The sequence below is a fragment of the Pongo abelii genome, chromosome 6 (genome assembly GCF_028885655.2).
Source record: "Pongo abelii isolate AG06213 chromosome 6, NHGRI_mPonAbe1-v2.0_pri, whole genome shotgun sequence".
NCBI lineage: Eukaryota > Metazoa > Chordata > Mammalia > Primates > Hominidae > Pongo > Pongo abelii.
In genome coordinates, this window is record NC_071991.2 from 140,636,890 (window position 1) to 140,649,786 (window position 12,897).

The 12,897-nt window shown below is 41.1% G+C and overlaps 1 long non-coding RNA gene across 2 annotated transcripts in view; it reads right to left on the reverse strand.

Annotated features, from left to right (window-relative positions):
- Positions 1-7,590: 7,590 nt before the first annotated feature.
- The window catches only part of LOC129060506 (uncharacterized), a 253,030-nt gene continuing 247,723 nt past the window's right edge, over positions 7,591-12,897 (reverse strand). Inside the window, exons 4-5 of one of the 2 annotated variants that reach the window (XR_008527289.1) lie at positions 9,175-9,274; positions 7,661-8,663 (exon numbers count right to left, since the gene is read on the reverse strand). This is a non-coding gene — a long non-coding RNA (uncharacterized LOC129060506). Of the gene's footprint in view, positions 9,275-12,897 lie in introns of both variants that reach the window. The other variant, XR_008527290.2, reaches the window with a different exon arrangement.

Consider the following 12,897-nt stretch of genomic DNA (forward strand, 5'->3'; position numbering starts at 1 on the left):
CATTTGTCTGCATTTTTGTTTTCATTTTAAGTATTTTAAGTACACCTGTTAAATCTGAGAATTTCAATTGGTGCCTAAGGGTATAAATTGAGATTAATCTTTCTTCCAATTCCTTAAATTGCCCAAGCCCAGCTACTTGCCATATAATTTTAGAGAAATTTTCCAAGCATGTATGTCCATATTCTTTTTTGTAAAGGCTGTGAAAAATCTGTTTGCAACCTTTTCTTTCTCATTTAACAACATATAAAATATATCTTTCCATGTCAGCACATATTACTCTACTTCTTTTTTTTTTACATAGGATTCCATTATGTGGATGTCCTATTCTTTATTAGATAGCCATTTATTAATTAAATTTAATTGTTGTTTCCATTTTTAATTATGAAAAAATGAGGCTATAAATATTCTTAGATATTTGTAAGTACATAAACATGTACTTGTGAGTAAAGTAAGTATACATGTAAGTACATAAACAATTATATTTCTGAAAAAAAAAAGATTCCCTAGAGTTGGAATGTCTGGGTCAAATGCAGATGTATTGAAGCTATTACTTTTTATTGGCACCAAATTACACTCCAAACATTTTGTATTGATTCACACAATTACTAAGACTGTGTAATAGAATGGGTCTTGTTTTCCTGACCTGTTATAAACCAAAGGCATAATTAAAATTTTAATTTTAAGTTGAAGAGAATAAAAACAAGACACCTTAAAAGGGAAATCAATTAACAAGCCTGATGAAATGGAAAATTTTTGGAAGATAAAAATGACCAAAACCGACTCAAAAACAAATATGGATACAGAATCAACTTGAGTATCCATCAATGGATGAGTGAACACAGAAAATGTGGTGTATATATACAATGGAATAGAATTCAGCCATTAAAAGGAATGAAATCTTGTCATTTGTGGCAAAATGGATAAAACTGGAGGACATTACATTAAGTGAAATAAGCCAGGCACATAAAGACAAATACCACATGTTCTCACTCATATGTGGAAATTATGATCTCATAGAAGTACAGAATAGAATAATGGTTAACAGAAGCTAGAAAGGATATAGGGGAGGGGAAGACAGGCAGAGTTTGGTTAGTGGTTACAAAATTTCAGTTAAATAGAAGAAATAAGTTCCAGTGTTCTATGGCATAGGAGGGTGACAAGTTTAATGACTATCTATTGTGTATTTCAAAATAGCTAGAAGAGAGGAATTTGAATGTCCCCAACACAAAGAAATGATGAACTTTTGAGGTGATAGATATCCCACTTACCCTGATTTGTTCACTACATGTTGTATACACATATCAAAATATCACACGTACCCCCAACATGTGTACAATTATTACGTACCATTAAAACTTTAAAAATAAATGGCCACAGATGTTGCATAAAATTTAATCTTAATACAGTTGAAAATATTTTGTAAAAAATAAATCCAAAGAAGGGGCCAAGATGGCTGAATAAGAAAAGCTCTGGTCTGCAGCTGCCAGTGAGACCAACACAGAAGGCAGGTGATTTCTGCATTTCCAACTGAGGAACCCAGTTCGTCTCACTGGGACTGGTTAGGCAGTGGGTGCAGTCCACGGAAGGTGAGCAGAAGTAGGGTGGGGCATTGCCTCACCTGGGAAGTGCAAGGTGCCAGGGGACCTCCCTCCCTGCAGCCAAGGGACGCCGTGAGGGACTGTGCTACCCAGCTGGATTACTACGCTTTCCCCACAGTTTTTACAATCTGCAGATCAGGTGCCTACACCACCAGGGCCCTGGGTTTCAAGCACAAAACTGGGTAGCTGTTTGGGCAGACACCGAGCTAGCTGCAGGAGTCTTTTTCGTATCCCAGTGGTGCCTGGAACCCCAGCAAGACAGAACCGTTCACTCTCCCGGAAAGGGGGCTGAAGCCAGGGAGCCAAGTGGTCTCACTCAGTGTGTCCCACTCTCACAGAGCCCAGCAAGCTAAGAACCACTGGCTTGAAATTCTCACTGCCAGCACAGCAGCCTGAAGTTGACCTGGGATGATCCAGCTTGGTTGGGGTAGGGGCATCCACCATTACTGAGGCTTTACTAGGCAGTTTTCCCCTGACAGTGCTAAGGCAGCAGGGAGGTCTGGACTGGATGGAACTCACCACAGTGTGGCAAAGTGGCTGTGGCCAGACTGCTTCTCTAGATTCCTCCTCACTGGGCAGGGCATCTCTGAAAGAAAGGTAACAGCCCCAGTCAGGGGCTTGCAGACAAAACTCCCATCTCCCTGGGAAAGAGCACCTGGGGGAAGGGGCAGCTGTGGGCACAGCTTCAGCTGATTTAATCTTTCCTGCCAGCTGGCTCTGAAGAGAGCAGCTGATCCTAACAAGAGGAATTCTCTCAGCACAGCACACCAGTTCTGCTAAGGCACAGACTACCTCCTCAAGTGACTCCCTGACCCCGTGCCTCCTGACTGGGAGAGACCTCCCAACAGGGGTCGACAGACATCTCATACAGGAGAGCTCTGGCTGGCATCAGGCCGGTGCCCCTCTGGGATGAAGCTTCCAGAGGAAGGAGCAGGTAGCAATCTTTGCTGTTCTGCAGCCTCCACTGGTGATGCCCAGGTGAACAGGGTCTGGAGTGTACCTCCAGCAAACTGCAGCAGACCTGCAGAAGAGAGGCTTATTAGAAGAAAAACTAACAAACAGCAACAACATCAACATCAACATAAAGGACCCCCACACAGAAACCCCATCCAAAGGTCATCAACCTCAAAGATGAAAGGTAGATAATTCCACAAAGATGAGAAAAAACCAGCGCAAAAATGCTGAAAATTCTAAAAACCAGAATGCCTCTTCTCCTCCAAATGATCGCAACTCCTCTCCAGCAAGGGCACAAAACTGGACAGAGAATGAGATGCATTAATTGACAGAAATACACTTCAGAAGGTGGGCAATAACAAACTCCTCTGAGCAAAAGGAGCATGTCCTAATCCAATGCAAGGAAGCTAAGAACCTTGATAAAAGGTTACAGGAACTGCTAACTAGAATAACCAATTTAGAGAACAGAAATTACCTGATGGAGCTGAAAAACACAGCACAAGAACTTCTTGAAGCACACACAAGTATCTATAGCCAAATCTGTCAAGCAGAAGAAAGTATATCAGAGATTGAAGATCAACTTACTGAAATAAGGTGTGACGACAAGATTACAGAAAAAAAATGAAAATGAATGAGCAAAGCCTCCAAGAAATATGGTACTATATGAAAAGACCAAACCTATGATTGATTGGTGTACCTGAAAGTGACAGGGAGAATGGAACCAAGTTGGAAAACACACTTCAGGATATTATCGAGGAGAACTTCCCCAACCTAGCAAGACAGGCCAACATTCAAATTCAGGAAATACAGAGAATACCACTAAGATACTCCTCAAGAAGAACAACCCTAAGACACATAATTGTCAAATTCTCCAAGGTTGAAATGTAGGAAAAAACGTTAAAGGCAGCCAAAGAGAAAGGTCAGGTTACCTACAAAAGAAAGCCCATCAGACTAACAGCAGATCTCTCTGCAGAAACCCTACAAGCCAGAAGAGAGTAGGAGGCCAATATTCAACATTCTTAAAGAAACAAAATTTCAACCCAGAATTTTATATCCAGCCAAACTAAGCTTCATAAGTGAAGGAGAAATAAAATCCTTTACAGACAAGCAAATTCTCAGGGATTTTGTCACTACCAGGCCTGCCTTACAAGAGCCCTTGAAGGAAGCACTAAATATGGAAAGGCAAAACCAGTAACAGCCACTGCAAAAACACACCAAAATATAAAGACCAATGACACTATGAAGAAACTGCATCAACTAATCTGCAAAATAACCAGCTAGCATCACGATAACAGGATCAAATTCACACATAACAATATTAACCTTAAATGTAAATTGGCTAAATGCCCCAATTAAAAGACACAGACTGGCAAACTGGATAAAGAGTCAAGGCGTCTTTACAGGTGTGCTGTATTTAGGAGATCCATCTCACGTGCAAAGACACACATGGGCTCAAAATAAAGGATGGAGGAATATTTATGAAACAAATGGAAAGCAAAAAAAGCAGGGGTTGCAATCTTAGTCTCTGATAAAACAGACTTTAAACCAACAAAGATCAAGAAAGACAAAGAAGAGTATTGCATAATGGTAAAGGGATCAATGCAACAAGAAGAGCTAACTATCCTAAATGTACATGCACCCAATACAGGAGCACCCAGATTCATAAAGCAAGTTCTTAAGAGACCTACAAAGAGACTTAGACTCCCACACAAGGACAGTGGGAGTCTTTAACACCCCACTGTCAATATTAGACAGATCAATGAGACAGAAAATTAACAAGGATATTCAAGAATTGAACTCAGCTCTGGACCAAGTGGACTTAATAGACATCTACAGAACTCTCCACCCCAAATCAACAGAATATACATTCTTCTCTGTGCCACATAGCACTTATTCTAAAATCAACCACATAATTGGAAGTAAAACACTCTTCAGCAAATGCAAAAGAATGGAAATCATAACAAACTGTCTCTCAAACCATAGTGCAATCAAATTATAAGTCAGGATTAAGAATCTCACTCAAAACTGCAGAACTACATGAAAACTGAACAACCTGCTCCTGAATGACTACTGGGTAAATAATGAAATTAAGGCAGAAATAAAGAAGTTATTTGAAACCAATGAGAGCAAAGACGCAACGTACTAGAATCTCTGGGACACAGACAAAGCACTGTTAAGAGGGAAATTTATAGCCCTAAGTGCCCTCTCTCATCACTCGTATTGGATGTTCTGGCTAGAGCAATCAGGCAAGAGAAAGAAATAGAGGGCATTCAAATAGGAAGAGGGGAAGTAAAATTGTCTCTGTTTGCAGATAACATGATTGTATATTTGGAAAACCCCACTGTCTCAGCCCAAAAACTCCTTAAGCTAATAAGCAACTTCAGCAAAGTCTCAAGATACAAAATCAATGTGCAAAAATCATAAGCATTCTTATACACCAACAATAGTCAAGCAGAGGGCCAAATCATGAGTGAATTCCCATTCACAATTGCTACAAAGAAAATAAATACCTAGGAATACAACTTACAAGGGATGTGAAGGACCTCTACAAGTAGAACTACAAACTACTGCTCAAGGAAGTAAGAGAGGACACAAATGGAAAAAAATTCCATGCTCATGGATAGGAGGAATCAATATTGTGATAAGAGAGGACACAAACAAATGGAAAAAAATTCCATGCTCATGGATAGGAAGAATCAATATTGTGAAAATGGCCATACTGCCCAAAGTAATTTATAGATTCAATGCTATTCCCATCAAGCTACCACTGACTTTTTTTGCAGAATTTGAAAAAACTACTTTAAATTTCATATGGAAACAAAAAAAAGCCCATATAGCCGAGATAATCCTAAGCAAAAAGAACAAAGCTGGAGGCATCACGCTACCTTACTTCAAATTATACCACAAGTCTATAGTAACCAAAACAGCACGGTACTGATATCAAAACATATTTATAGACCAATTGAAGAGAATAGAGACCTCAGAAATAACACCACGCATCTATAGCTATCTGATCTTTGACAAACCTGACAAAAACAAGCAATGGGGAAAGGATTCCCTATTTAATAAATGGTTTTGGGAAAACTGGCTAGCCATATGCAGAAAACAGAAACTGGACCCCCTCCTTATACCTTATACAAAAATTAACTCAAGATGGATTAAACACTTATATATAAAACCCCAAGCCATAAAAACCCTAGAAGAAAACCAAGGCAATACCATTCAGGACATAGGCATGGGCAAAGCCTTTAGACTAAAATACCAAAAGCAATGACAACAAAAGCCAAAATTGATGAATGGGATCTAATCAAACTAAACAGCTTCTGCACAGCAAAAGAAACTACCATCAGAGTGAACAGGCAACCTACAGAATGGGAGAAAATTTTGCAATCTATCCATCTGTCAAAGGTCTAATATCCAGAATCTAATAGGAACTTAAATATACAAGAAGAAAACAACCACATCAAAAAGTGGGCAAAGGATATGAACAGACACTTCTCAAAAGGAGACATTTATGCAGCCAACAAACATATGGAAAAAAAGCTCATCATCACTGGTCATTAGAGAAATGCAAATCAAAACCACAATGAGATACCGTCTCACACCAGTTAGAATGGCAATTATTAAAAAGTCAGGAAACAACAGATGCTGGAGAGGATGTGGAGAAATAGGAACGCTTTTACACTGTTGATGGGAATGTAAATTAGTTCAACTATTGTGGAAGACAGTGTGGTGATTCTTCAAGGATCTGGAACCAGAATTACAATTTGACCCAGCAATCCCATTACTGGGTATATACCCAAAGGATTATAAATCATTCTACTATAAAGACACATGCACTTATATGTTTATTGCAGCAATATTTACAATAACAAAGACTTGGAACCAGCCCAAATGCCCATCAATGATAGAAAGGATAAAGACAATGTGGCACATATACACCATGGAATACTATGCAGTCATAAAAAAGAATGAGTCCATGTCATTTGCAGGGACATGGATGAAGCTGGAAACTCTCATTCTCAGCAAACTAACAGAGGAACAGAAAACCAAACACTACATGTTCTCACTCATAAGTGGGAGTCGAAAAATGAGAATACATGGACACAGGGAGGGGAACATCACACATGGGGGCCTGTTGGGGGTTGGGGGGCAAGGGGAGGGAGAGCATTAGGACAAATACCTAATGCATGTGGGGCCTAAAACCTAGATGATAGGTTGATAGGTGCAGCAAACCACCGTGGCACATGGATACCCACGTAACAAACCTGCACGTTCTGCCCATGTGTTCCAGAACTTAAAGTAAAATTAAAAAATAAAATAAAATAAAAATAAATCCAAAATATATAGCAGAGGATGGGGCTTGTTATTGGGGGCTTGATGAGGACACAAATGAGGTAAAGGCAGGTGAAGGATAAAGATAGCATTGAAGTGAGTCAGAAAGCAATTAGAATAAGTAGGCAAAGTGAGTTAAATAGATTCTGGCTTTTGGGTGGGGGTAGAGATGAGGATGGGAGAGCAAATGAGGAACCATGAAGAGAAAATGGCTTATCTAGCCCTAATGGATGTCTGAGTGTGGCAAGGAGCTTTCAGACCCTTCCCCAAACAGATGTCTCTTTGGCTAAGTTCTATCAAAACATTTCTAAGCAACGTTCTGCAAACACCTCTTAGGGGAATAGAACATTTTCTTTGTAAAAATGAAGGCAGATATTTTCTGTCAGTAGAGCCCATAACATTGAGAGCACAATTTAAAAGTGTACATCTTTGGTGAAAGTAGAAAAATTTCAAAATAGCGTAAGATCATGAATAAAACATTGAAATTGGAATCAGGAAACCTGAGTGCTAATTCCTTCTCATACTTATTAGCTGTGTGATACTTGGTGTGAATTTTCAGCCCTCTAGGTTTGAAATATCAGAACCCCTCATCTGAAATATCAGGGCATTGGTGGGCATGATGTGTAATTTTTCTTCCACTTTTACCCTGTGAAAGTCAAGGGGCAGAAATGGAGCTAGTTTTTTGTTTTTTTTTTTTTTTTTTGAGACGATGTCTCGCTCTTTTGCCCAGGCGGGACTGCAGTGGCACTGTCTCGGCTCACTGCAAGCTCCGCCTCCCGGGTTCACGCCATTCTCCTGCCTCAGCCTCCTGAGTAGCTGGGATTACAGGTGCCCGGCTAATTTTTTGTATTTTTAGTAGAGACGGGGTTTCACCGTGTTAGCCAAGATGGTCTCGATCTCCTGACCTTGTGATCCGCCCGCCTCGGCCTCCCAAAGTGCTAGGATTACAGGTGTGAGCCACCGCGCCCAGCCATGGAGCTAGTTTTCAAGCCTTCTTCTTAATGGTGACCTGAGCCTCTCAGTCCAACATGAGGACTCTCCACTCATGACTCTTTGGATGGAATCCCTCCAACAAAGCTAACATTTTTGTCTGAATCAGTTGTCTCTAGATAACATCATGGGCCATTATAGTCCACACCAGATCTAGTACATAAACTTATCCTAGATTAATGATTTTACAAGTGAGTAGAAGTGTTTGCTGAATATCCTTTAAGCTCAAGGCCATTCCATGTCTATGTTTGACTTTTCCACATAAGCATACTTGGACATAGGTATGAGAAGTCATCATGGCCCAGAGAAAGAAAAGGACATTCTGGCAAACTAGTAGAACAGATAGGGTTATTACTTATCCACTATATATGGTTGCATTAATAATGTATGTTATTATAGATAGGATTATTACCCCAGTGGCAGAGACCTTACCCACAAAACAGGAAATGAGAAGGAACAAACCTTACTTACCTGCCACAAAACTTCCTAACTGACCTTCACATCTACCCTCGCTTCCCTCTGTCTACTCTGTTCTCCCCATAGCAGCCTGCGTGATCCTTTAAAACACAGACCAGATCAGGTCTCTCTCCTGATTAAAACCTTTCTCTCTGCCATTTGGTTAAAGTCCTGAGACCTGTGAGGCTCTGCATGATTTCTAGAAATACCTTTCTCTAATGTCATCTTGTGTCACTCCTCTGCTCAGTGACGCTGACATCCTTTGTACTCCTGTAAAGGCACGCTGCTCCATCTCTCAGAGTGCTCATTGTGATTCCCACCATGCTGTGCCTAGTTAGCACCAGATACCAGTTAATGACTACTCCTATAGATGCTTCCCCTAACCTCACAGACATATCCATGTTCAGGTTCCCTGCCAGGGGCTTTCCAGATATTACAGTAAATGCTGGAGTGCGTTGCTCGGACTCCCATTCAGAACCAAGATGCTAATTACCCTGAAATTGCCCCCAGTCAAAGAGAAACACCTTCCCCAAGATTATAGCCCTTCTTCTAAGGTAGCCTGCATCCAATGGCCTACGGATGCAGAAGTATAACGCCCAGGCCCCAAGTTTCTATTCAGGACAACTCTGGGCACAATTCAGGACAACTCTGGAAAGCCGTCCTAGCTCAGAGCTCCCCATGGGATTTAAGCCTCTGTTGTGACCTCATCACAGGTCTGTCCAAACATCTTCTCCCTCAACACTCCCAGATCTAAGACAACCATGTAGTTTCTTGCTCAAAACAATTCACTATTTTGTAAGTGTGTGTGTGTGTGTGTGTGTGTGTATGTGTGTGTGTTTACCTGGTTTTATATCGTATGGTAACATCGGTCTTCATCAAATATGCTCCATAGGGGGGAGACCATGTCCACTCTGTTTACTGCTGTATCTTCAGTACATTGTCTAAAAAATAACAGTTATTCAAAAACAATTCTTATTAAAGTTTGTTTTTTTAATTTAGAGTGAGATTGAGTTCTTTTCATGTTTAAAAAATCATTTGTAATTTTCTTTAATGAATGTACAGGTTTGTAAGAGAACATTTTGCATAAATCAAACAAATCTTTATTTCATGTTTTTGTTTTTATGTTTTGTTTCTATCTTGCATAAATATTTCATCCTTAGGCAGTTACACTTAACAGTCTTTTAGACTCCCAGGAACCGTGCTTTCCTTCGAAAAGCCTATGTTCATACTCCAAGGAAATTAAAAACGAAAAAAAAAAATCCCATTTTTTACTTTTTACATTTAGGTCTGTTTGAGCTGTCTGGAATTTATTATTTTTTGGAAGCATAAGGTATAGATCCAGGGTTTTGGTTTTTCCAGATATTCTGTGAATGTAATACATATTTCTAGGACAAAGGGAAGGTGGTGACAAGGAAGGGAGAAGAGAGAGAGAGAGAGCCCCCAAAAAACAAACTTAGAGGCCTGCCATGGCAAAAAAAAAAAAAAAAAAAATACCTCCTCCTCTATCTGGGTTGGGACACAGAGTGTGTCCATATTTGGATGTGGAGAAACAAGAGATTAGAATGACTATGATATTAATAAGGGCCAAAGAATATCAGCAATGGAAAGATGATGTTTTCCAACACTTCATTTTACATATTGTAAGCCTGAAACTCAGAAATCGAGTGACTTGTTAAGGTCATGCTGCAGTTTACTAGCTGAGTTGAAATGGGTGACCAGGAACTCCTAGACCACCCTTCTACAGGAGGCAGGCAACTGTTGTCAGCAGGGGATGAAGCACCAGTAGGTTGACTGGAGTGACCTTCAAGAATCCTGCCAACCCTGAGATTCTGAGACTCACAAATGTGCTTTTGAAGATCAGCGGTCTTATAATCAAAGACAGATGCTTCAAGCTGAATAAGTTACATACTGGAACACAGTAAAAGCTCAATAAATACCTCAGCAATGAGTGTGGCATGTCCTTATCAATAATGATAAGTAAATGTGCCTCTGGACATGATGAACAGGATCCACGAGCGTAAGTGTGCAGTTTATGACAATGTCAGTGTCTGGGATGGTTGCTGGAGTGCCAGGGAGACACAGCCCCTTGGGACTGAGCAGTGGAGAAAGGGGGAAGGGGATCTCACAGCTGCGGATCCTGAAGCTCCAGACTCTCCTCCATCCTGTAACACTGGGATAGTGAGGCCAGGCAGCAGGAAAGGGCTGGAGAAGAGCATTGCTAAACAAACCTTAGCTTGCTCTTGTCAGCTTACTAACATCTACCATGCTCTTCTATACCCCAGGAAGACCTGTACTAGTGTGTTACATAAAATGTTTTATTTAATTCTGAAATTAACCTTATGAGGGAGGCATTACTATCCCCATAATATTGGGGATATTTTTATTGAATAAAATTCCAGATTTTTATCTGTGTTACATTTACTTAATGAATGCTTAGTCAACAACTACTATGTAAATGTTACATTTCAAACCTAGGTCGAACTCCAAAGCCCCCCACCACACACACACAACTGAGGTGCTGGACCCAGTTCTCATCTGCCTCTTGTTGCCGTCTGAGTATACCCATTGTTAGTTTAAGCATCAGCGTTGTACAACCCAAAGGACTCCTGGCTTTCCCTTGTTCCCACAAGGAGCACCCTGCTGGAGTCTAAAGTTTCCCATTCGGCCCAGCTCATTTCTAAAAATCAGCAAGACCCCAAAGGTTTCAAAACAGAGTGGGTGAACAGCACCATCATCCCTGGGAGCAAAGAACAGCAAGAGAATCATTCTCATTGGATTTCCCTGCCACCTCCATGCTATCTCCAGCCTGACATCAGTCATGGATACTGCTGCCCTGGGCTGTATAGGGAGAAACAGTAAGTCTCTTCATCACAGACTCAATGAAAGTTGCTGACAGATTCTAACTTGTGGAGTCACTTGCAAAGCAGGGCGAGGGTGCTTGCCCCATTCCCAAGGGGCTTATGTCTCCATGTCAAAATCTGGGTACCACAGTCAGGAGGACACCGAAGTAAATGACCTAATAAGAAAAGCTCGCCATGCTGGACTTATGAATTAAGATGCATTGGCTGGGTCTGGAGAATGAATGAGTTATAAGGATTAGATTTTGATTAGTCAAGATGAGTTTAGACTGGGCATTAAGATTAGTGAGAGGGTTGCATGCTCACTGCTTAGGGAGATAGATCCACTTCTGCGATTAGATGTCATTGCTGGTGGCCAGGATACAGTTCTAGGAAATGTCTGTGGTTCCAGAGAGACAGCTAACGTGTGTCTTCTCAGGACTTCATTTGTGTGCTCTTATTTCTGATTTTATTTACTACTTATGGATCTCTAAAGGTATTCATTCAGTTAACTATAATTAAAGTGTGCAGCCAGTACACTGCTGGACCCATACATAGATGCATCAACACACACACACACACACACACACACACACACGCACACACACACAAACCCAACACCTTCACGTTAAAGAAGTGCGGTTGGTGGTTGGGTTAGAAGGGGAGATGATGAGAATGAAGTTTCCATGCCAATAACAACAGCAGAAACTGCTGTTATTGAACTCTTCCTATGTGGCAGCCATAATCCAATTTGATGCTCATGCTAGCTCTACTATTTTTTATCTTACATCTGGGGAAAATTCCACTCCAAGAGGATTAGTATCAGCCCAAGGTCATACAACTGGCAATTCTCAGGGCCAGGATGTAAACCTAGACAGTCCAAGGTCCATGCTGTCAGCCTCCATACAAGAGTGAGTCGTGTCAGGGAAGGGTGGTCCACTAGAATAGTCACAGCACTTTAAGAAGCAGAGCTAGAAGTCCAGTGCAATCCACATACCACACATCTTTCAGGGACTGTCAGAGCAGCAGCATCCAATGGGTCTTGCCTGGATTCCAGAGCTTGAATCTAAATATCTTGATTCCCTTTCTGCCTTCAGCCACTGTAAACATGTAGCAGATGGTCACCCCAAAGGGATCTTATTGTCTCTCTGTTCTAGCTCCCGTTGCTTCCTGAATTGAATGGCTTTGCTGCTGCTGCTGAAAGCTGGAAATATGTGGCTGAGTGAGAGTTCTCAGAAGAGGGGCATCCAGAAAGCCTCACAGGGTTGCTTTAGACTGGCTTCTGTGCTCAGCCTCTGGCCATGCTCAGTCCCGTGTCCTGCCTGCCTTTCCTCCCTCCTTCTGCTCACAATTTCTGCTTTTCTTTGTCACTTCTGCTGCTTCTCTTGGGTTGCCTTTTATTCCTTCTAGCTTTCTGTCTGCATTCCTGGGCCTCCTGTGTCTCTATGTCTCTCACTTTCTCTCCATTACTGCTTTTCTAACACCTCGCCTCTCTGGTTTTGTGTTTCTCGCATCCACACTGGCTCTCTCCTGTGAACCTTGGCCTTTCTTTATCTCTGACCACAAAGGTACATAGGGCTTAACACAGAAACGATAAAAGGAAACTTAAGGGAATAGAATGTAACACTAACAACATCTGCTACAGCAAGGTCACGCTGAAGTCACCAATAACTCAAATCTTTCAATGGCTTTTAACAACTAGATTTGTTTCTCACTCATGCCACGTG